This window comes from Ixodes scapularis, unplaced genomic scaffold (genome assembly GCF_016920785.2).
Source record: "Ixodes scapularis isolate PalLabHiFi unplaced genomic scaffold, ASM1692078v2 PGA_scaffold13__105_contigs__length_92229423, whole genome shotgun sequence".
NCBI classification, from domain to species: domain Eukaryota; kingdom Metazoa; phylum Arthropoda; class Arachnida; order Ixodida; family Ixodidae; genus Ixodes; species Ixodes scapularis.
In genome coordinates, this window is record NW_024609839.1 from 47,201,678 (window position 1) to 47,227,468 (window position 25,791).

The window sequence follows — 25,791 nt, forward strand, 5'->3', positions numbered from 1 at the left end:
CTTCTTTAAAAATTAGAACAGGAACCCGTTCTTGTCAGTTTTCTAAACTTTAACGTTACATTTGCGTATATGAATGAAATATTGTGCTGGATAATTCGTAAATAAACGAAACCAACCTAGTGAAAATACCCAAACTATGTGTCATGTCGTCACGATCACATTTTTCTAAATTTAATTACATCAAGGGCGTCTTTTGGGGTCGCATTAGATAAAGATGTTGGGCGGTCAACTCATTCGCTACAACAAAGCAACATGATCACTCTAATTTTATAATCATAGGCGCTACATAAAATATATGCGCAATCAGCCCGACCCATTTTACCATAATGATGTTTTGCTTTGAATTATTATGCCATAGACGCTCGCACGTTTCTTTAAATTCAGTGTCGTCTCTGTTATAAACGATCTCGTCTGGCGAGTCATTCTATTCTGTAATGGACAATTTGAGGGAGAAAACAGGAATAAATTTGTTTGAGACCAGAATTGCCATACTTGAGACGAATTATCGGTTCTAGGAAAAAATGTAATGTACGAAATGGAAATAGGTGTTTTTGAAGTATGAGTTACTGAAGCATATGTGATATAAAAAACGTATTCGATTTTGCTTTTTTGCTGATGTAGAATGAAGCGAGACCCATACTTGTTTTCGAAGCTTTCACGCTGGTTCAAGGCAAAACGTCGTGTGATAAAAAGCGTACGGGTTTGGTTTGAAAAAGTTCTGATTTAGAGCATATGTAATTTTTATGTGGAAAACATAAATATGCTTGCATAATCCAGTTTAAAAGAATTCTTCTCATGCGCTAGCAATTTCGCCCATATTCAATTCAATTCAATCCAATTTTTATTTCCAACACAGTGTTGGGGGTCCCCGGGCGCAAAAGCTGTCATTGACAGCTTGAGAGTGCCTGGGGGCCCATACAGACAGCAACATATTGTGAAAAAATACAAAAAAATATGACGCGTAACAGTATTAGTACACATAAACACCTTGTGAACGTATACAATTCAACATGATACATGTAAAAGACTCTATAAAGGTTATGAACCGTTGAAGGAATTATAAATGACATGGATCAAATTTCTCACATGGCCTGTTTTCTAGCAAAAATTACAAAAAAAGGCTTCAACTTTAAAACTTTCCCATATACAAGATAGTGACTAATGCATTATCATCTGTTTTTTACGAAAAAAAAATTCGCGCATTTTTTTTTCAAGTAAATGTATCAAAGTAAATATTTTGTTCTAGATACTTGTTTAGAATAAAAGGTACGTTGTATGTCGGTGACTGCGAGAAGTATTCAGTGCGCCGGCGCGGCACTAGCCACCTGTCACAGCTGCGGGTGCGAGGCTCACTTATTTGTTTCGATAAGTCAGATGTCATTTTCAACAAGGAGCTGAAACTTTCATTTGACAAGAAAAAAGATTGCAATAAACGAAATTAATATATATTTTTACGCTTATTATACCATACTGAGTGTACAATTGTGCGGTTGAGTGTAATCCTGGCACATCAGCAACATATCGAATCGCTTTTTTTTTTTTTTTTAAGAACAAGGATGGTGTGTACATTTCCTGCTGTGGTCGTGCCCCATACGAGCGTGCAGTAATTTATGTGTGAAGTGAATAGGGCATGATAAATATGAAGTTTTGCATTATATGGAAGGATGTGTTGACATCGTGACAAGGCTCCTGTCGCCGATCATAAGGACTTAGCTAAAGCTTCAATGTGATCTATCCATGTCATATTGGTAGAAAATGTTACTCCAAGGATCCTGTGTTTGTTAACTATTTCAATAAAAGTATCACCGAGTAATAAATCGTGTATTGTTTGTGTCTGCTTTTATGTAGTTTTGAATAAAATAGCTTTAGATTATTTGTATTTATTTTTAGAACATTCTCAATGGACCAGTGCCACAGTTTCAAAAGTTCCCTTTCAGCTAGTTATTTCATTTGTATCCCGTCCGGAAATAACCAGGCTCATGTCATCTGCATAGATCACGTAGACTGCGTTGCTATATTGCTGAACAACATCATTATATACACATTGAAAAGGAACGGTCCTAGAACACTTCCTTGTGGAACACCGGCAGTAACTAATTTGGAAGATGAAATGTTATTATCTATTGATACGCACTGCTTCCGGTCGTAAAGATAAGACTGAAACAACGATTGGGCAACACCGCGGAATAGCAATATCTCGTGATTTATGTAATCGAATGCCTTACTATAGCCAATAAATTTTCCGAGGGTAAGCCGATTTCCTTCAATATGCTTAATGATAAGTTCCTTCATTGTTAAAAGTGCTGTTTCTGTTGATTTTTCCTGGCGAAAGCCATGTTGACTGTCTATTAGTATGTCGTGTTTCGAGAAAAAATTATTGATGCGTGAAAAAATTATTCTCTCAAGTCCTTTAGAGAACACCGGAAGAATGGATAGTGGCCTATAATTGTTAAAGTTGTTTTTCTCTCTTCCTTTAAAGATGACCGAAACTTTCGCCTTTTTCATTCTACTGGGAAAGCAACCAAACTCTAGAACTCGATTAAATATGTAGTTTAGAAAGGGAGCGATTGCATCAATTACGTATTTTACAGGCTTTATCTGAGCGTCCTCTATGTCTGTTGAGTGGGTGTTTTTTAAGCTCATGAATGTGCGACAAATCTCGATTTCATCCGTAGGTTCAAGAAACGCGGTTTCACTACATTGGTACCCGGGTTTCGAACCAGTGATGTTATTCAGCGGTCTAACCATATTCACAAAGTGCGTATTGAAATGATCGGCTAATGTGACCCCTGAAAGTTTGTTGTTGCCTATCGTTAATTCAGTTGTGTTACATTTCGCGTTTTGTCGTTTTAGAACCTCATTTATTATCTTCCATACTCTTTCAGGGTGCTTTTTGGACACCTCAATAAAAAGGTTATTATAGTAAGATGTTTTTGCCTTCCTTAACTCGCCGGTTAGCTTGTTTCTATGTTTTTTAAAAGCTTCAAGTTTACACGGTTCCCTCGTATGCAAGAACGCTTTAAAAAGTTTGGTTTTTTCGTTGATCATATTTAAATGTTCAGGTCCTATTCAAAGCTTCCTAATTTTTTTTTTATTTTTTTTTTTTGCTTTTTGGTTATGCGAGGAAAAGCGGCATTATAATGGTGAATAAATATTTATAAGAACTCGTCATAAGCGTCACTACCGTTGGTTTTGCTATAGACGGATGACCAGTCAACGTTTACGATATACCTACGGAAGGTATCCAGATTTCTGCTGGATAGGCACCGATGTGTTAATTTAGTTTGACGCGTTTTTTCCCACGATGTAGAAGTAGAATACGCTATAAAAGTGGGACAGTGATCACTAATATCATAGCATATTGTACCTGCCACTTGAATAGGTGTGTACATATTTACAATGAAAAGGTCAAGGATGGATTGACCCGTGAGTGATGCACGAGTTGGGGTCGTGATGACATTCTGGTGACCGCAAGAATTTATTCTGTTATTAAAATCACGGGCATGCACCGCTATCATCAAGCATATTTATATTGAAATCGCCCCCAATTAGCGAGCGATACCGATGAATTGATGCGAAATCTAATATTTCTTCAATAAAATCAAGAAAGACGTTCCGATTACCAGAGTGGGGACGATACGCAACCGCAAAACTTTCACTGTTACTTAGCAAACAAAGTGCTTCATAATCTGTGGTGATAAGTGTGAATTTTTCCAGCACTTCGCATGACAATTGCTGTGTAACATGCATCGCCACGCCACCGCCTCGCATTCCACTTCGGTTTATAGAATAATGATTCTATTGATTGTATAGGGGCCAGATGCAGATTCTGCCTTAATAAACCTACCGAATTTAATGAGATAGTGTTTAATCTCTCGATATGTTGATTACATTAAAATGTTTTAGAAATATGAACACGTAGATATTCGTATAATTGGACACATTCTAGATGCTGCATTAGTAATGAAAATATGATTAAAGATTTCTTCAAGTTCGTAGTGACGGTCATCTGCTTACATTCGTCGGGGTTTACGTCCTCTGCCATTCTGAGCGCCATGAAGTTACAGCCTCAAGGTCATTTTGAAGGTTGTGATTGTCAGTTGGATCAAAAATTGTCTTATGAATAACAGAGTCAACTGCGAATTGATGAATAGTTGAGATAATTGAAGTCTGATGATTCCTAATATAAATGGGGAAAAAGAGGCTAAGAACGCTGTCTTGACGGACAGCTGAAGTTGCCGGAACGGCGTTAGATGAAGAGTTATTCACTGACACTGGCTGATGTCTGTTTGTTAGAAACGAGGCTCTCCATCATATAAGTAGAGGGATAATCTGGAGAAGAGAAAGATTTACGCGTAATCGTTGGTGAGTAAGATTAACGAATGCGTTGTCAAAGCCTATAAACATTTCCTCGTGCAAGACCGAGAAGGAACGCTTCCCGGTACATCTAAAAGATTGAAGATTACTCCCACTCCAAGTGTAAAGGATCAGGATCAGGGTGTCGAACCGAAATGTTTTTCGTTCCGGTTCAAGGAAAACGGTTCTGCTCCGGTTCAACTCCGGAGTGAAAGATTAAAGGTTCAAACCGGTTCCTACTCATATGCTACAAAAACAATTGAGGACAGGAAAAGATAAACTATGCATATTTTATAGAAGTGTTACATATAGAAGCAAAGGCTCCCATTACTCTGTGGAACGAACGAGCTAGTGCTGGGACACCTCGGGACGTGGGTGAAAGCGCAGTTCAATGTCTAACAGCTGACCGAAGAAGCAGGACGTCGTCAAGCATATCCGGAGTAACACGGCACCTCTTAGACGATGGAATGAACTTCAATGCAGAAAAGGCTCGCTTCACGCCGACTGTTTCGTAGGCACTCCCAGGGCTACTTGCGCCAATGGGTAGAGTTCTGGATGGCGTTTCCTTCTCTCCTACATAAAACTGTAACACGTTAGCGCCCCTTGAAAGCCGCGGCTCCTTGTCTAGCAGGGCTCAGAAGAGCTGTGCGCCTTGATGTGTGTGTTTCTGAGGAGAAAACGTTTTGGTTCTTGCAGTCTCTCCTACCAGAAATCAAGGCTGTTTTGCTGTTTTCTCTAGCTGCAACTGTTGATTGAGTCCCCCCTCCTCTTCCCGGTGCTAGACTTTAATTTCGGACGGATTATAAAATCCGCTGAGTTATTTTGAAATCAGATTAGATCCGCCACAGTATGGCAACTATCCATCGGCCCTTGTATCGCTTTTAATATCCGATCAGTTGTACAAGGAAATCAAAGCGTTTAAAGTAAATTGCACACAGCTTTAACAAACTGAAGACAAGAAACACCAACGAAAGCTTAATCTGAATTCCAAAAAAAAAAAAAAAGACAAAGAGAGGTCTAGACAGAACCAGGCGTGGTGTCCATCTCTCTCTTTGTCTTTTTTTTTTTGCGTTTAGTCCGAGATGAAAAGCGAACTAGTCCAACTCACCGTTTTGCCACCAAACAGGCTCAATAATTGGTCACTTTTTCTGACGTACGAATTGGGTATGTCCTAGTGTTATACTTTCTTTAATAAGCCATTTCCGGTCCCCAAGAAAAGGCTGGGAGGAATGTGGGCATTAGTTAAAGAGATACAAAAGGCCAGATATCTCGTAGAATTTACATTTGCTGTGCTCATTTCGTTTGAGTTTTCGAGACGAACTTCATAAATTATGAAGACGACCGATATGCGAAAACCTGATAATGGTACCTTACAGAGCTTTCCGCTACGAGTTTCTTGCGCTTTTTCACTACCACATGAACAGAACACCGCGAAAAGAATTGGTCAGTTTTGCCCACGAAGGAAAAAAAAATCAATTATATCGGTCCAATTCAACTCCGGTTTCCGCGAAAATATTTCTTCTTTCATTTTTTGGTTTATTTTTCAGGTTACTGTGTTTTTCGCCACGCACTTTTCACGCACCTTGACATCGCATATGAACCGAAAACCGCATGGAAAACATATCGGTTCCGCTCCGGAGCGAGAAAAATGATTTTGTTCCGGGTCACCCCCGGTTCGCGCGAAAATAACGGTTTTTTCCGGTATCCGGTTCAAGGTTCAGGTTCGGCTCAATACCCTGATCAGGATGCCGGAACTATCTTGCCCAGTCAATCTCACCCTAGCTCACTCCCGAACATTCTAGGTCGAGTGCAATAAACACCTAGTGGAGCAGATAAATGGCCGGTTCGGCTTTTCCTAGTCACCCGAGTTTCGTTCACACATTCGCGTGGTGCAGCACAGCGCCACCCCAATGGTCCGTCGTTTGCAAGGCGGCGGTCGGAAAGTCCGCCGCCGGCGCCGACCCCTGGAGCCACCGGTGGGGGTGCTGGCAGTCATGGGCACGTTACTGCTAAAAAGTAACAGTGTTATAGTCACAGTTACTCAGGTAAAAAAGTAACCCTGTTACAGTTACTTCTCTAAAGTAACGGTTACTTCGTTTTTACTTTACAGAGAAACATGAGAAAACTTTCAAAATGGACGTTCTTTTAAATGCCTTCAAATTAGCATAGATTTCTTATAAGACATTGTGTTGTTCACGGCAGTGAATCTGATTATTTTGAGAAACTAAGATTTTCTTAAGAATATATATTAATATATTTGGTTCTTCCTGTTTCAATTTTTACTATGAATAGCTCAGATCATAATTTCAGGCAGTATCCGAACAAAATCATAAAGAATTGGAGTCTCTTGGTTGGAAAAATTGCAGGTGACTTTAGTCTTTCAAAATTTTAGCGTAGCAGATGGCTGGTCTATAAAAAACTTTAAAATAAGAGCGACCACCCTAAGGTATACACGAACACAGCGGCACGCGTCTAGATCTCGTGTATATCCAATCATGGTGCCAGTTTACAATCGGTCAATTCTAATTTCGGATTTTTTTTTATGAGGCGAAATTGGACTGAAGCAATATAAATCGTGCAAATGTGAAGTCAATAATAATATGTCCTACCTTGCAATCAGCTTCGCAGATGTCTTCTTATGCCACTCTAACCACTCGTCGGTCAATCCGTTTTCTACTGCGTGACCACAATCTTTCATAAAACACGAAGCTTTTCTTAAAAACTTGGAGAGCAATATTGCGGCTACATTCCTCCGTCAAAATAAGCACTGATCGAGGTACAAACAACCACTGCGCGTGGAATTCCAAACGGCTGTTGCCTTTCCTCCGTCACTTCCTAACCAGATCGAACTTGCTCCTCTATCTCACCACCCGAAATACAAGAGACCACCCGGAAAGCCCACGACTTGAATATCTAAAAGTCAACTGATGCCAATTGCCCCTGGTCCCAGCTAAGGGCGGTCTTTCAATTACAAAAACACACAGACAAACAAGCAGAACGACAAAGACGTTTCGAGCAGAAACCCTTTCTCAAGTGAAAGGACCCGAGAACGGAGAAGTGGGTGACGGGAGGCAAAACCAACACGGCGTTTTCAGATAAGATCGAACAACGATGTCCGGTGACCATTTTTAATTTTAATGAAAAAAATATATTTTGCTGGCTTTATGCCATGAACAACAAAACCAATCCTTGTTTTGGCAAAAAAAAAATTTGTCTTTCCGAAAAAAAATTGTTAGCACCCCCTCAGCCACGTGCGCGTTTTGCGTATAGCGCGATGTTGGCATTTCGGGCGGCTTCCCCCAAAATATTGTTCTGGCTACGGGCCTAGAAATATTTACTAACAAACTAGGCATAAGAAGGATTGACACCAAGTATTAATAATCGAGTATTGGGGTTGTTATTTTTACAAACAAAATCGCAAACACGGCACATTGCGCAATAATGCTCTGGATTAAAGATTTTTTTTTTCACCGTATCTATATAGGCTAAGGTTATAAAACTTTGTCAGTGTGTTGCCCTGTGTATAGTTAATTTTTTCATTGAATATTGTTGTCCTGGTTAGCAGGATATATTTACAAGAATTGCTCACACAGGGGCATTTAACCAAAAATGCATTATTTTGAAAATCATTTAAAAAAAAGGCCATCTTCAATATTTTTTAAACTCTCCGAAATTAATGTCTATAATATGTACTAACAGAGTCTGCAAAAACATAATGCAATATTTGTGTGGCTTTCAAGCTATAAAGCGAGGATTATGGCCAAATTGACGTTAACGCGGTTGCCATAAATGGGGCGTGCGCATACCCGTTCTTCACAATTTCTTTATTGATAAAAAGCGTGAAAATGCTACGGGGTGGTCACGAAGAGACAAATTGACAGCACAGAGGTAAACGGTAGTTTTAAAGTAAGAATTCCTAATACATTTTTGAACAACCGACCCAAAAATGCCCGTGGGTCAGATGGATCGGGAAGCGCCATCCTTTGACAAGCTCCGCAGCGCCTGTTTCAACAGCCGGCGTATAGCGTCTCCGTCTACGCGACGTGAAGGAAGCAACCGGAGCGACTATGCAAACAGATCAACCTTCAACCTTGGCGGTAACATAATATAGGATGTAGGGCCCGGCAGAACTTGCGCCTCCTGTGAGCGCCAATAGATCCGCCGCCGTGGATCTATTGGCGCTTACAGATCCGCCGCTCCGGATCTATTGGCGCCTGTCATAGTGCTTCCTGTGTGAACAGAAAGCACTATGACAGGATTTAGTGAAAAATAATAATTCATACAAACGATTTCAGATGAATTTGAACCACAACTCAACAATTTAAATACAGATTTCTTGAATCAGTGACTTTCGGAGCCTCCCCTTCGTAGAGATACTGGGCTGCTGACGGCCATGTTTGACTAGTGATAAGAAAGAACACATGTTTCAAGTGGTACCATTGAAATGAGTTTAATTAAGCAAGATCATGTGTGCAGTTTCGGCGACTGTCGCGTGCATTATATCTGCTGGCCGCTGACCTGATTCAGTCCTGGCACTCCGAAGCGGAACATTTTTTTTCTCTTTTGACTGTAGCGATTGCTGTTCGTTTCTTCTCATTGCCATTGTAATCTGGCGACCTCGATCTGCTTTTCGCAGCCGTAAGAGACTTTAGTTTCAAAGATATATCTTTTCTGCGTCTACTGTTCTTGCTACAAACAGCTTTGGTTGCGAGGTGCCGGACCGCGTACACTGCCACAAGTGACAGGACCGAATTCCAGCTGCACAGCAGAAACAGAGTCCCACACTCTTGCTTTCATGTTCCTGAACGCTTTGACGTCACCTTTCGGGAGGTGGATTAGTTCCACGTTCGGCAGTTTAGTGTTCAGTGCGGCAACCATCTCTGACGCCGTCTTGATCACGGACGTGGTGGGCCCTCGGAGGTTGTACAATGTTGCCTGGTGTTTGACAAGACCCCCGATTCCGTCCCAGGCACTCTTACCATGTCCAGTTGCGGAAAAAATCCACTTTGTTGACGTGTACTTGCTGCCCTGCAGCTCATGTAGTTGGTATTTGTTCTTAAAGCGGCTTGCTGCACCATCACTAACGTAGGTCACATGAGCATACACCGGAATGTTGTCCTCAAGCCACTCGTGCACCTTGCTAACAGCGTAGCATGCGTGGGCGGAGTCGTGGCACATGTCGTCATTTATGACGGCGCAGCTGCATGTTCCTTTTTTTGTCGTGACCACGCAGGTGAATATGGAGACTTGACTCTTTCTCCAGTGGTAAGACTGGATTTCCTCGGGCAGAACAACCGTCCAGTTCTCCGCGAAATCGAAGTGAAGCACAATGCTAGCTTTCCGCAGATAATTCTTTTCATCGCTTATCGCCTTCCCCTGGAGGCGCCTGATGTAATCATGGGATGTCCACTTCCTGACACATTCTTGAAGGTGCTCCAGAAACGTATTTGGGTTCACTTCCTTCTTTATTAGATCGCCGTTCTCCCAGACTGCGTAAAGCACCTCCTCATCTGGAATTCCAAGGTTAGGCGCCTCAAAACACCCAACCGAGGGACATGCCCTGCGCTCTCCGAGTGAACACTTGGCAGAAGGTGGACTGCACAGAGAAAGGTCACGGAGGTCTTCGGCGCTCCTCATGACGCCTGTAATGTTTTCCAGGGCGCACAGAGCGAGCTTCGTGTTTGCGCAATAAACGCACACACAAACGTCATGCGAGGGGATGTGCACAACCCATTTTGGCTTCAAAGAATAGAATTTTGTAAGGCCGATGGCTGTGTCTGGGTGGGCTGTCTTATACATTCGATAAGCCTCGCGAATTGACCGCGTCATCACACGTCTCGCAATGTACTGTCTCGTTCCGTCCACCATGACGCCAACGACGTCCTTTCTGTTCGGACTCTGCTGTGTACAATTTAGATCATCTTTGATGTAATAGTCCATCGCTGCCTGCAGTTCCGCCTCGCTTACTCTCCTTCTTGTGTAAGGGTCAGGAATTGCCCACACTCCCAGTTTTTCTTTGTAATGTCTTGATTTGCGGAGCAAATAGCGGGTCGCTGAAGGAATAACACCTTGAATTTCTTTCGTTGAGAGCGACTCCGGGAGTAGCGTTAAAAGTCGGCAGCGCTCATGGTACGAGTCCGAAGCGTCAAACGCAGACCGAAGGTCGCTCAACCACTCTGAGCAGGTGCTGCAGCTTTGTGCTGAGGTTGTTGGCTTGTCTCCCACGCCATACGCTGTAGTAACGCCTGATCTTAGCTTCTTGCTCAGAGCGCGTTCAATTTCTTCCTGCTTTCGCTTGGCGTAAGACCTCCTACAGTGCCTTTTTATGGCGGAACGTGGTTTCAAGGGTGAAACTCCTGAAGAGTGCGCATACCTGTTCAGCTCTTCGACGGCTGCGTGTTCCGGGACGAAGGTTTCCTCTGGCCCGTTGATTTCGACGATTCCGCCGTCATTTCTTTGAAACGGCTGAAACAGTTCACGCACACAAAGTCTGTTTCTCGCACAGGAACACTTCCTCCACGGAGTTGCTTCTTCAACGAAACAATGTCCAGGTCCATCACACTTCGAAAGTTCCTTTGGTAAACAATTTTTTTCTTGTGCCTCTTGAGGTAATCAGCGCAACACTCGCGCTTCGAACTGTAACGTTCAGCCATCGAAATGGAGAACACGCACGTAAGCCGTCGCAGGAGCTGCTCACGATGAAATCGCTTGATGCTTAGGCAGTGGGCCCCCTTGCGAATATAGAGAAGGTCCCAGCTATCTGCTCTTTTGGTGTGTGCTGTTTCTTCGCGGCTTCGGTTTCATGGCCAAAGGCCACCCGCAGGGGCGGTCGGATTGCGGTGCCCTTTTTAGCTGGCAATCCCGTGCCATCTTGCGTATTGACTTGGGCCGCAGATTCTCTCGCGATAAACAGACAATCTCAGTCAATCGCAAATCTTTTTTTTTTTTTCAGTATTTTTTTTTTTTTTTTGGCATTGTGCGTTTTTCTTTTTTTCATTTTTTCGGCGGCGGATCTATTGGCGCTCAGAGGAGGCGCAAGTCCTGCCGGGCCCTACATCCTATATTATGTTACCGCCAAGGTTGAAGGTTGATCTGTTTGGAAAGTCGCTCCGGTTGCTTCCTTCACGTCGCGTAGACGGAGACGCTATACGCCGGCTGTTGAAACAGGCGCTGCGGAGCTTGTCAAAGGATGGCGCCTCCCGATCGATCTGACCCATGGGCATTTTTGGGTCGGTTGTTCAAAAATGTATTAGGAATTTTTACTTTAAAACTACCGTCCACCTCTGTGCTGTCAATTTGTCTCTTCCTGACCACCCCGTAGCATTTTCACGCTTTTTATCAATAAAGAAATTGTGAAGAATGGGTATGCGCACGCCCCATTTAGGGCAACCGCGTTAGCGTCAATTTGGCCATATTCCTCGCTTTATAGCTTGAAAGCCACACAAATATTGCATTATGTTTTTGCAGACTCTGTTAGTACATATTATAGACATTAATTTCGGAGAGTTTAAAAAATATTAAAGATGGCCTTTTTTTTAAATGATTTTCAAAATAATGCATTTTTGGTTAAATGCCCCTGTGTGAGCAATTCTTGTAAATATATCCTGCTAACCAGGACAATAATATTCAATGAAAAGATTAACAATACACAGGGCAACACACTGGCAAAGTTTTATAACCTTAGCCTATATAGATACGGTGAAAAAAAATCTTTAATCCAGAGCATTATTGCGCAATGTGCCGTGTTTGCGATTTTGTTTGTAAAAATAACAACCCCAATACTCGATTATTAATACTTGGTGTCAATCCTTCTTATGCCTAGTTTGTCAGTAAATATTTCTAGACCCGTAGCCAGAACAGTTTTTTGGGGGAAGCCGCCCGAAATGCCAACATCGCGCTATACGCAAAACGCGCACGTGGCTGAGGGGGTGCGAACAATTTTTTTTCGGAAAGACAATTTTTTTTTTTTTGCCAAAACAAGGATCGGTTTTGTTGTTCTTGGCATAAAGCCAGCAAAATATATTTTTTTCATTAAAATTAAAAATGGTCACCGGACATCGTTGTTCGATCTTATCTGAAAACGCCCGCCCCTGGTCCCAGCTAAGGGCGGTCTTTCAATTACAAAAACACACTGACAAACAAGCAGAACGACAGAGACGTTTCGAGCAGAAACCCTTTTTCAAGTGAAAGGACCCGAGAACGGAGAAGTGGGTGACGGGAGGCAAAACCAACAATTAAGTTGTAAAAAAAAAAAAAAAGGAAGGGAGAGAAAACGGGTTTGAAGTCGAGACCCCCCAAAGACCCAAAGAGTGCATCTGGGAGGTGGACGATTGAAATTAGAGGGGAAGGAAACGTATGCTTGGCAGCAAGAAGACGCCCGTAATCCTGCGGGCGTTTGGGGCGACCATCACCAAAAACTGTCCTCTGCAAAAAGCACTCGCTCCCTCCGCGGTACGAAGAAAAGAGAAATACTTTAAAGTTGCCGCGCTTTGTTACATCTCCGTGCGCTGTGGGCACACATGGCTACGGACACAAACGCCCCCATCCTCCCAGTTGGCGGGACTAGCTTGGCCGTGCCGTGGAAAACAAAATTTAGTTTCTTTATATATATATTTTTTTTTCTCCTGCTCCAGACGTTTCCTGCGGACGTTTTTGCTGTGCCCTTCCCGCACCAGGGCCTAGGACTCTCTCACGAGTTGCATGGCGATTTGGTGGTCGTGTTCCCATAAATCTGAGAAGTAACTGTAACGACGTTACTTTTTACAGTTCTTCTCGAAAAATAGTAACTCTGTTAGAGTTACAAGTTATTTCCACTAAGCAGTAACGCGTTACAGTTACAAGTTACTGAAAAAACTAACTAGTTACCGGTAACGCGTTACTAGAAACTAGTTACTGCCCAAGACTAGGTGCTGGTCTCCCTTCGTCGCCGGTAATTCGGCCGGCTCGTGTGCAAGTCGGACACGGGAGGGGCGTCTCCAGCCGCTGTAGACCGGCCTGCTAGAAGTAAGCAGCCCATGGCAGCACCGCGGATACCACCTCCGCGAAAAATGCTACTAGGCCTAACACACATATCAATATCACCATCACTTTCCTCTTGTAGATTGCATAGTCACCATTACTAGACGTGGCACCGCGGGCCTCCTAGGCACGGGCCGTTGCCTTTCTGCGGTACCGCGGCTCTCTTGAGCCAAGGAAAGATTATTAATATTATTACTACTAAGTTATACATATATATATACATACATGTATCAAAAAGGTTAATTTGAGGCAGGGTTGGGCAGTATCGCGATACAAATGTATCGCTATTGTATTTCAGAAATAAAAATCGTATCTGCATTTCTGTATCGCGATACATTTTTTTTTCAGCAGTATATGTACTTCTGTATTGAAATACATTTTGGATGTTCCTTTATATCGCCATACAATCAGGGTAAAATGCAGTTCGTTACATTTCTTTAGAAATAACCCAGCCCCCCCCCCCCCCCCTCCCCCGCCTTTTCCGGCCTAAAAAAAAAACGTTCAACCGCAATTGTTTTTTCTTTCTTTTTTTTTCCCTTTTGAGGGTATTAGGGTCAAGAAGATGCTGGGGCATTATTACCATGCTGACCAAGGTTACTTCCGATTCTCTTAACTAATTTTCTATGCGTCCTCTTCTCTCTTCTGAGAAGTGTTGCATAGCCGGGGACTCGAACCAGGTGTCGTGCCAGGAGTGGAGTCAACGCATCCTCTGCCGCATGTCCTTAGGTAGGGATCTCTTGAGTTATTGTTTGCTGGCATCCAATGCCCGCTGCTAACCGTCTCTCTTGCCTTAGCGTACACAGTACACCGAGCCGGCAAAGCTGAGTCACAGTTCGTTGCAGCACGAGCCTGGCGGTGGTTGACTTGAAATAGTAAGATGACTGTCAAAATGATAAGAAGGCGTCTGCGCCCGTAATATTGCAGGGCTCAAGGGTACGTCATAAGCCGACGTACCCTTGAGCCCAGGAAACCCAGGAAGCAGGCCAGACGTGGCCTCGCTGTGCCGACCGGACGTACGCCTGCGACTCGTCCCGAGCGTGCTGTTTCTCGGAGAGCTCGCACCTGTGCCGGCAATATCAGGTCGCAATCCACGAAGTCTTTGTTTAAATGATGCTAGGCGAAACTTTAGGACTGCAATCCATGCGTCGGTGGCAAAGGGTCGGCAGGAAGGACCTTCACAGCGAAGATGCCACCGTATCGTTTTTTTTACTGTAACAGAAGATAAAACGTGTTCCAGGATGCTTCAGGTGGTCCATTATTCTCGAAAATTCTAAATGACACTTCCTGCACGATCTTCAACGAGGTAACCTGCAATGAAAGTACGTATTGTCCTTTCATTCAGCAGCGTGTGAACATTTTATGTTCAAGGCCACACCTACAGATTAAGAATACCAGTTCATTCCACCGTGACGTCATGCGATCAATGTTGACAGGGGCGTCCTTATTGGGCAGGGGCGTGTTAACGTCTTGATGGGATTTAGAACGACATAAGATTTATTTAGAGGTCATAAGTCTTTTCGCATCCCTTGTCAGACAGACAGGATGTCAGGGAAGGGACCGCAGTCAGTCCTTGATGGAACGTTTTTTGGAGCCTATTGAAGACTTCTCGTCGTCCGACACCACGACTTTCAAGGCAAAGTGTCAAGCCTTTCGGGAAAGTAATTTCGGGATCAAAAACTTCCACTTCCAACTTCAAGCTTCATCTCATTTGGCGTCTCAAACAAATGTGAAAAATGTATTGCAGTATCGGTATTTCTGTATTTGTATTTGCCCTCCCTAAATTGTATTCCTGTATTTGTATTTCCAAAGACTTTTTGCCTCTATTTAAAACGTGTTTCCGATGCGCATCGCGATACACTTTTACAGATATATTTCAGTATTAGTATTTTAGCCTCTTATTTTAATGTATCCCAGTATATGCATTTCCAATTTGAGTATTTCTGCCCAACCCTGATTTGAGGTAATTCCGGAACTATTATATAGTTCCGGGATTACGTCCAGTCGACTAACCATAACGACAAAAACCTAGATGTTGAGTTTCATTGTCAAATTTTAGCAGGACAAAAACGCACACGTTACAAGTCGTGCACCTCATGCTGTGCCAGCCATGACTATACAGGAGACACCAGGGTGTTCACCCGTGGGTCGACCTCCTTACCGCGCATCATAAATAGAGTGGCAAGTACTTCGGCAAATCACCGACGGGCTTGAGACCAATGCACTCGTAAGGGACCGCGAGTCGGAGTACAGCAGTGCAGTGGTTCAGTCATCCTAGCTAAGAAGAAGCAGAAGAAAAACAATACTATTCAGAACGAAAACAAGCAGAAATGAAAGCAAGAAAAACGCCGCAGCATTTCCAAGAAAACGTGACTAACTCTAACTGACTGAGGACAACCAGCAAGTCAGATTTGGCCGAGGGTCGTCTGGCGTTTAGAAATATACGTGTAGCCAGAACGAGACCGAACGAACATGGGTGTCTCGTGGTGTTGGATGAGTCTCATGATGTACTACGTATTCTCCTGTCTTTAACTATTCCCTACTTGATTAAACATATTTTCGTAACTTTTAACAGTATCGACGGTCGCATCCTTGATGATTTGATTCAACTGAACCAGAGTAATGCGATTGACACGCTCGATCACGCCATCCTTATCACAAAAGCTGCTCAAGCTGATGTCCGAAGCTCGTTGTTCCTTTGGTTGAATCGCTTTATTGTGGTTCGTACCCAACGCCTGCTTAACCCCAGCAGCACATATGGTCCTTCGGATATCATCAGGATAGCCCTACGTTTCAGGAATGCCCTGTGGTAATGTATAGGACAGCTGGTGCTTCTAGGGACCATGGTTAATGTTCCCAAGCTATCCAACTTTCAAGACTTTTACAAGGCTCCGTACTTGGCCGAACTTAGTCCTCGTTCTATGTTAACGACGTGCCACAAAGCAGTAACTCCGTACTTAAAGAGCATGCAAACGACAGGTTCATTGTCGCCTGCATCACTTATTCTGACTGCTCTGTCCGCCTTTAAGGCTATATCACTTGCTTTTCAGAGTGGGTGCATGCGAACTGCCTGACCATGAGCGAGGGTAAGAGCGTAGTGATACCTTTCCACAACCCCGAGACTACCATTATTCTGGGCGCTTAGTGCGAAATCGCCGAATGCACGAAATACAACGCAGTTAAAAAAAAAACAAAAAACAAACAAACTTAATTTTCTGCATTAATGCTGCCTTGTTTCAGCTGTGTACTTAGGCATGTTACGACCGCTGGCAATCAGTCTGTCGTACGACGTTTCATAAAAAAATTGTATCGTCGACAGTACGATGTTTCGTCGGCAGATCGTTTCGTAAAGACGGGCGCCCGCTCATTTCATCGACAGACGTTGCGACGTTTCGTCTACAGCTTGCTCTGCCAGCTCCGCCATTTGCTCCTGGCCTCCGCGCCTGTGCGGCGTGAGGCCTTGCTGGATGGATGAAAGATTGCCGACCGGGCCAAGTAGGGCAAACCAGTGCGCAGCCATCTTGCCTCACCGGCTTTATCTGTTTTTTGTTTTTTTTTTTTTGCTTCTTTGGACTACCGATTGCACCGATGTCGGAACTTTTGATTTGTATAGTTTCGCTCGTGCCTTTGCCCGAACCTTTGGGGAAACATTGTCAAAGCCGGGAAGTTTTGTTCTCGACCTCTCGCCTTTAACGAAATATATCCTAAAACATTCAACAATATGTGCTGTTTTTGAGGGCTACGCTTTCGGCAGCATACGTGATCGAGGTGTCTGTACGTCATCGAATGCAACCATTCACGGGCTGGCCGCCGGCACTTCGACTGTGTTGACGAAGTGGCAGGGTCGCCGGGTCATTTCCAAAGCAAGTGTATCTTTCCACGCGTCGCGTCTTTTTGCAGAATGCTCAAGAGCCACCTGAACATATAGCTCCAGAGGTCTCAAACACGCGGACCGCGGGCCGCATGCGGCCCACGACTCGCTGGGACGCGGCCCTCAGGCAACCGGCTACGAGTCCCAATTCCCATGTCTCGAGCGCAAGAAATGGCACGCGCCATAGTGATCTCATCTCGTCGATTCATTTTCGCTCGAAAAGTAGCTATGCTCTTTAATGTACACCCATAGTTTATACTTATTTGTGCTCATTTGACCTCTGTTTCGCTTTATCTTTTGCTTCCCAGCTGCTTGTAATGTCAACAATTCCGCTACTGGGCTACAAGCGCGAGCTCTTTTGCGTCAGCCCCACCCGGAACAGACCCACTACAAGGAGCCAGCGACCGCCCCCCAAGTCCCCAAAGAAAACGAAGAAATAACCAAGACGCCGGACTTCCCGGCCCCCCGGACCCAAGCGTCCCAGCCCCGCCACAGGAACAGCTCTCCCAAGGCCTTCCCGAAGGAGACTACCCTGCGGCAACCCAGACACCCAACGAACGGACCACAAGGCCTTCCCTAGTGGACCAACCCCCTTCGGCACCCTCCGTCTCACCGATGGGCCTTCCCCTGGAGGACGTGACCGGTGCCATAAACTATGTGTCACCAGTGCCGATACCCCCCGGAGTTTCCATCCCCCCTGAGTGTTTGGAACTCCTAAGGCAGTACGATGCGACGACCGGTGTACCTGCATCGCTCGACCTCGTCCTGGGCGAGGCACAATCCGTACTTGCCATCGTTAATGGCACCCCGACGCTCGCGCTTCTTCAAGATGTTATCTACCCAGAGGACATCCTTGCGCAAGCCATCAGGGAGGCCGGCATCGCCGGTCAACAGCAGTTACCAGAACCCCCTGGCCTTCCCAGGGAACCTGGACTGCAGGGTACCCCCCGATCCTCGCCGTCGCCTACAGAACAGGAGCCTTCCTCCACCTCTTCAAGCGACACTGAGGACTCCCAAGAGGAGGACCACGACAGTCTTGAGGACGCGGCAATTCGTATATTGCGGTGGCTTCACGTGCATGAGCCACTTCCCCTCCAAGACGACCAGGACGACGCCACTGACGAGTCCGACAGCCGCAGGCCGGCCTTCCTGGCTGCTGGCGCACCCCACCCCCCGGTTCGACCAAGTTTGCCACCCCCCCTTGTCAACTGGGAACGACTAAGCACAACTTTCGGTTTCTCACCTCCATTTGACCCCGGTGCCTTGGTAATCAAGAGTAAGAAGACCTCTGTGTTTAATGCCCGGAACCCCCCACCAAGTCAGATCCCTGTACTCCGAGATGCCGTCGCATCCATGCTCAGTGTTGGAGTGATCGAAGAAACTGTCCGTGGGCCCTACCTCTCCCCCATCCAAGTTGTGCCGAAGACAAAAGAACTATCCCGGTTTATCCTGGATTGCTCGCATTTAACCCCCCATTTGCCTTCCCCCCCTTTTTGCTTACCACCTCTACCTAAGGTGTTAACGCAGTGTCCACTGCCCAAGAGGCCTTTTTTTACTAAGCTTGATCTCAAGGATGCGTACTACCATTTTTTTCTGCATCCGCGCACTAGGCCCTTAACTTGTTTTCGACTTGATGGGCAGTACTACCAGTTCCGAGTGCTCCCCTTCGGCATTAGAATAGCCCCTTTTTTATGCAGAGTTTGGCTACGGCTATCACCAGGGAAGCGAGGTCGCGTGGTTTGTGGTGCTGGTCGCACATAGACAATTTTTTGTTTTCCCACGCCGACCCCGACTTTCTCCAAGAACAAACGCGGAACTTTGTGACCGACCTCGTCCAGTGTGGATTCCGTATGAATCCTGAGGACTCACAACTTATGCCCAGCCGAAGGATCAAGTTTTTGGGTTTTCTTCTCGACGGTGCTTCTGGCACCATTGGACACACACCGGCACGCTACAGAGACCTCTTGGACACCCTCCGAGTGCTCAAGACCCCCCTGACGATCTCGACCTACCAGCGCCTGGCTGGCTTGTGGAACTTTTATTTTTCGATTTACCAGGGACATTACCATGCGCTCCGACCCCTCCACCAGGCTGCACTTACCGGGATTCCCCCCCCACAACAGTGGGTGGATGTTTTTTCTTTCACTTTAGCTATGCTGCCCGCTGCGGTCCCTTTTGTGCCCCCAACGGTGCAGCACGCTGTTTTCTCTGATGCTAGCCTGTCTGGCCTAGGTATCTGTGCGCCTGGTGGCAACTTGGCTGTGATTTCACCCTCACCTCATGGCATTTACCGACGAGAATTGTATGCTGTTTTTCTTGCCCTGCTTTGTTCCCCTCCGCGGACTCTGGTCCATTGTGATAACGAGGCAATTGTGTACGCCCTAACCCGCGGCCATGGCCGCACTTTTTCTTTCATTGAAGCTCTCGCAGCTACTGTTCTTCTGACCAATAAAGGAAGCTGGTTGAGATGGCTCCCAACGACTGAGAACCCCGCCGACGTCCCCTCTCGGCTCACCCACACACATCTCCGTGGGTCGAGAGGGTTTCGTCGCCAGGGGGCCGGGCCTACTTAAGGCGCGGTCCTCTGGAGGGGGACTCAGTCGAAGGGCAGCATCCAAGCAGCAGGGTATCTCGGCTGCGCGAACTTTCGATCAGCTGGAGCAACTGTCGAAAATAGGCGAAATACCAGCTGAAAATTCTCGCCTTAAAAAAAAGAAAGAAAGAAAAAAATAATTAAAAGACAAGTATGGGTGATTGAAGACAACGTCACTAAACAGGCGAGCTGGTTATTATAAGACATTCTACGGCCCGAGACGGAGGTTTACATCGAGGGGCAAACACAGACATCTCAAACTCAGCAACTACAGTTGGTTTGCTCTGTATGTTTATGCAGCCTTGGTGGAGATGCGCCTTAACGGGTAATCGATCTCTTAGCTGTAGATGAGAAATTTAGCCAGTGCAGTGCAACCACTAACCTGGGTTTTTTAACGTGCATCACGCAGTAGTGATCAGACGAACGCGTGCCGGCACGAAACTCATACAGATCGAAACGGGCGAGGGCGGTGGGGAATCGAACCCAGGAGGTTCCCCGCGCAAGCTTTCGCTCCACGTTCCGAGCTGAGACGCGTTAGCCCACTCGGCCACTTCCTCCCCAACACTGTAGCAACTACAGTTTTGATCACAACTTCCTTTTATACAGCTATCCCACCCTCGCATCCCCGCGTTTGCACACGCCTCGCCTCGGTGGTTTAATCAAAATTGCCAGGAAAGCAACAAGTGTCAAATAACTGATTTTTTTTTTTTTAATGGCGAGCTTTGTTAATTTCTGAGTGAATTGACAATCAAAAACGACAGTGTACTTGTTGTCTTGTTCTAATAAAAATGCCAGCACGTTGGCGGGCGGTGTTACTTTAATTATTGTTACCACGTGAGGGCAGGGCTCAAAGTAGTCATATAAACAAATGAAATCCAAAAATGTCACTGTCAAAACTGAGTTTACAAAATCCATAGACCACGAGGTCTCTTCTCTTCTAAACCATTGACCCTTACCCCCCCCCCCCCCCCCCCCCCAGGTCTAACATTGGCCCTCGGCCTTCCCAGTGTCGGCTATCTGGCCCCCGCGCTCATATGAGGTTGAGACCCCATAGATAGTCCACACATCGAAACACTGAACCTCTTAAGAAATATTTGAAAGAAAAAACGAGGCCTGTTCGCGGTGCACACAGCCATGCTTTCATTGAAAATGGCATAAAATCGGTTTTTAAGCTAATTGGCGTCTGACCTTAGCCGCTAGCACTAAGCTTTGGAGGAGGCTGAGCATTCGGTTACACTTAGTTTACTTTTACGGTGATAAAAGACGGCTGTTTCCCCCCCCCCCCCCCCCCCCCCACCAAATACTGGGTATTCAACGTACTGTACTTACCAGAACGCATAGGATTTTCAGACTTTAGCATATTGAGCCTCTGCATATTAAATAACACAATAGTGCTGAAATTTTGCGTCCACATAAACTAATGCATGACCAAAGAACATTAGATTTGGAAGCTGCGCTTTTATGCAAAAAGCTGGGTCACGAAATTGCCCTAGGTCTGCTGGCATCGATAAAAAAACAATTGAATGTCGCGTCTGAGGACCAGTCGGCTGCTGTCGAGAGATCTCGTCTAGTGGTACTTCCGCCTCCAAGGCTTTGAATGAGGCGCCTGCTCGAGAGAAGCTATACAATGCATTAGAATTATGCCCGTAAAATGCGGCATGCACGTAACGTTGACATTCCAGGTTTCGAGTATGTCTATTCTCAGGTCAGTATTAAGTCCGACCACAGCCAACTTTGAGGTTAACTCGGGCCGAGTAGTCCCGGAAGGAATTCAACCTCTACAGGTAACCTCAAGTGCCCGCACGAAACAACAGAGCGGCGCCACCGAGTTCTTGAGACTTGGTCTCGCCGCCCTCGCCTCGTGGCGTTTCCTGCCGAACGACCGCAGCTTGGAGTCCAAAGGTATACAGCAGCGCATCGGCACTCTGGAGAGAACGCAGGGGGAAGAAGGAGAGCTAAACAACGAGCCCTTATTTTTCTGGGGATGTAAGAGAAAAGAGGTACAGTCGAGTACCGAAGAAGATGCGGATGTGTCGAATACGCGAAACCCCAGAAAGGAATAACGGCAATCAAGAAACACGGAGAGGAGACCGGCTGGGGACACCTACACACTAAACATTATAACACCCATAATCGTGTAAAAAGGGTGTAAGTTAGGAAAAACACCCTTCTTACACTTCATTTACACGATATTTGAATATCGGTGGGTGTAAAAAGGGTGTGCTGATGTTTTTCATCCCTTCCACACCCTTTTTACGACCTCGCTTATTGCGATGGCGTCTGAAATCGTGTAAAAAGGGTGTATGAGCGAATTATACGCCCTGTATTAACACGGTGTGAAAGGGGCGTTATGGTGATGCCAGTCTAATACACCCATGATTTCATATCCGTTAAGGCTTATTGCTTTGCTGAAACTGTTGCTGATGTACGGCGGTATAAACATCCAGTATAATTAATCGCTACACGAAGTCGCGTATGGTTAGGAAGTGATGGAGTATAGTTTTTGCAACTCCGATCGAACTCTTCGTCCGAGAGGAGCCGAAAATTACGTGTCGCGTGTGCGTCAGTTTCATCAGTTCAACTTCGACTTAAAAACAAAACATCTCCACTCGCCAAAGATGAACGAAGACGTGTCAATATACAACCCAAACAGCACACAGCATTGCGCCGATATAGGATCAAATATGAAAAATTGCGCCGTTACCATTTTGGTCCAGCCAATATCTCTGAAAAAAAGGATGGGTCGCGGCGACGCCATCCTGACATACCGTAGGCGATGCCGATTTTGGTTGAGCGTCAAGATTCCCGCATGAATGGCATATGCCGGCGAGGTATGTCTATTTCTTAACCGCCTAAAATCCGACGTTAAAAAAGAAAAGAAAAACAAGATGAAGCAAAACGGAATCTGCTTACTTTTAACCAGAGAAAGACCTCCTGCGCTGAACCACTGAACAAACTATGGGCCGTGGCGCCCTCATTTCGTGTATTACAAACTCACCTGACTGGCCCTCGCACTACTTATAGCACCTTCACTGAGATTTTATTTTTGTGTCTAGTTCTAACGAAACAATTCCGCAAGACAATCGAAAGTGCCGAATAGTTGACACCAAAATATCTAGCCTCCCGACGCTTTTTTTTCCTTTTTTTTTTCTTTTTTCGTACGGGTGAAATTGCATCTCTTGTTTCATGCGTTCGAATTTGTTTTGTGTTACTTATTTCGTGATTTCGCGGTCGGCATCAGAGCACGCACGCCACTGCGTGAAGCAAGTCCTGACGTGTCCCATTTTGCGACCCTCCTTGGGCAGCCCAGGTGGCTTATACAAAGCCGCAGAGGGAGATTAGCTGCTTTGTCCACCCCTCTTTGACCTCGTCTTCTGATAAGCCTCCACACCTTCTTTTGTGTCTTCGTGTGGCTGTGAGCGAGTGCGAAGGCCGCTTCTAGCAAATCAGAGGGGTGGTGTGTAACACGTGACCGTTCTCCGTGGGACAGGGACGCTTGGACTATAATATGTCACGTGACTCGCTCCGACGCGCTGATGGGCTCACTGGGGCCGAAGTCTTTGCCGTATTCCAAATTACGGTGAGTGTAGGGGCCACGTAGGTCCGGTTTCTAAAAAGCTTCCGTCAGGCGTCAGTGTTCTTCTGTTTTTCGTGCGTTGCAGTCGCAGCCGTGGTTTTTCGTCTTGAACGGCCGGAATACGTTCATACTAATTTTTTGGTAATATTTGTGAATTTCGTCGGAGTCCATAGAATTATTGTGCTGTGTTTGTTGGACGCGTTTCGACAAAGAACTAACTGCTCGTCGGCGCTCGTGAGACTTCCGCTGATTGTGATCGACCGCCTTCATCCTCGACATTGTGTTTGCGTAGTTTTGTGCTGCCCTAGTCGGATTGTGCATCTATCACGACAGAGAGCTGCTCATCGGCGACGGCGAGAGTTCCGTTGAATGTGAGCAACCGCCTTCATCCTGGACGTTGTGTTTGCGAATTTTTCTGTGGTGCCCGAACCGGATTATGCAACTATCACGGATTACATGAGATCGGTGTTTTATTTGTAAGTACTCTGCAAGCATGCTTCTGGTGGTAGTCCTGCTTCCGTCTCAATAGACCATTTTACTTTTTACAAGCATGAACTGCTGCTTACGCCTCAATCAACTCCCGGTCGTTCCGTCTCTGCCAGCCTGTCGAGTTTTGCCTACGTCAGCAGAGCTAAAAAGCTTTAAAGTAGGTTTAGGCGAAGGAAAGCCTTATTTAAAGTTTGAGTGCATTTATTTTAAGCCTCTAAGAATTTTGTAGCTTTGTCACAAAAACTTCACACTAGGTCACAAATGTCAGCATTTGAGGTTTGACATGGGTTTCTCGCGAATTCGCGAAAGAAGAAGATGAGGTCCATGCACGTTTTTTTCTGGATTCAAAAAATAAAGTGTTCCACATGTTTCAATTTGTTAGCAATCATTTCTCCGTAAATACTTTTTGATGAAGTGCTGTGTTACAGATTTAGTATAACTTCTTGTAGCTGAATGAAGTGAGAGTTACTGCGCAGGCGAGCTGGTGAAGGATCATGGTGAAAAAAACCCAAGACTAGGACAAAAAATCGGGACAACACAACACGTCTCAAGACATTTTGAGGCAGTATTGTGTTTTCCCAATTTTTTTTGTCACTAGTCTCGGGGTTTACCCACCATGCTCTTCTAGCTGCAGTACACGTTTTTGGTAGGGTGTACTGCTGCCATCACACCCTAATAAATAGGTGTAGAGCAGAATCACTCCTTTCTGTGTAGGGTGTAAGGGATTACACCGGTTTTTGAGGGTGTGAGAAATAACACCATTTTTCTAGGGCGTTTTTGTACACCAATAAGGGGGTGAGTTGTGACCCATGCCATTTACACCAATAAGGGCGTGAAAATGTTTAGTGTGTGGGATGTATCCTCATTACTTAACCCCTTTCTTGCACCCTTCTTACACCGTTTTATATTTCAAAAGTGTAAATGGAGTGTTTAGTCCTGTCGGACACTCTTCTAACACCGTTCATGTTAAAAGTGAAATTAAGGCGCCGTGAAGACTACTACTGTGGAGGAAACTGCTTTTTGGGGTATTAGCCCAAGCCGTAAAGTTTGGTTCCCCACAACACCCTTTCGAAGCAGATTGCGAAAAATCGCCGATGTCGATCGGCTTTGCGCTAAGTGTCATGCAGTGCACATTGGGAGGGGGGGGGGCAGGTAAAGTGGAAATCAGGATCAATCATTGATCGTGAAACTATGCGCGCACCTTGGCATGAGGAAATGTTATGCTTACATGTTTTCGTCACAGTCAAGGTCAGGGTGACGCTTATGCCGCTGAGAATGGAGGATGCGAGAGAGGCTATGTGCTTAGTTTTGCATTGCCCTCTTTATTTTAAAGTAGCTGTACAACAGTTTCAGTGCTATGTTTAAATAACTTGGGAGTTTGTGTCTCGACATTTCTGAAGTAAAGAACAAAAAACCGCTTTTGCCTGTATGTCCTAGTTTTCATTTTAAAAATGGACAAATATTGAGGTTTTCGGCACCTCTCAACTCCTTCACCGTCTTCCGAGTCACATGCGCTGTGACGTCAATGGGGGTGGCGCGGGGTTCCGGTGAAGCTCTCTCTCTAGAGCCATCAGTCAGCAGCGAGAACTCATCCGCTCGCGACCGCGTGACCACGTGCTGGCGGGCACAGCGCAAACAATATGGTGAAAGGAGGAAAGTCTCATCCGGGTCCGGCCATATGCGTCCGGCTCTGTTCCCGTCCGGCTCTGTCCCCCTCCCCCTCCCGCTTCTGGCGTCTGTTCGCGGTAACAGATAGAGCTGACGGTTTTGTGGACCTGGGATAGATGGCGCCACCAAAAAACTCCCTATAATAAAAGTTTTGTCGATGATACTAGGTTTTTGCCGCATCTATATTTATGCTGGAACGACAAAATTCATAGAAAAGTTACC

The 25,791-nt window shown here is 45.4% G+C and overlaps 1 pseudogene; it reads right to left on the reverse strand.

The window, feature by feature from the left end:
• Positions 1-1,210: 1,210 nt before the first annotated feature.
• Positions 1,211-1,771, reverse strand: LOC115325972 (annotated as a pseudogene).
• Positions 1,772-25,791: the final 24,020 nt, after the last annotated feature.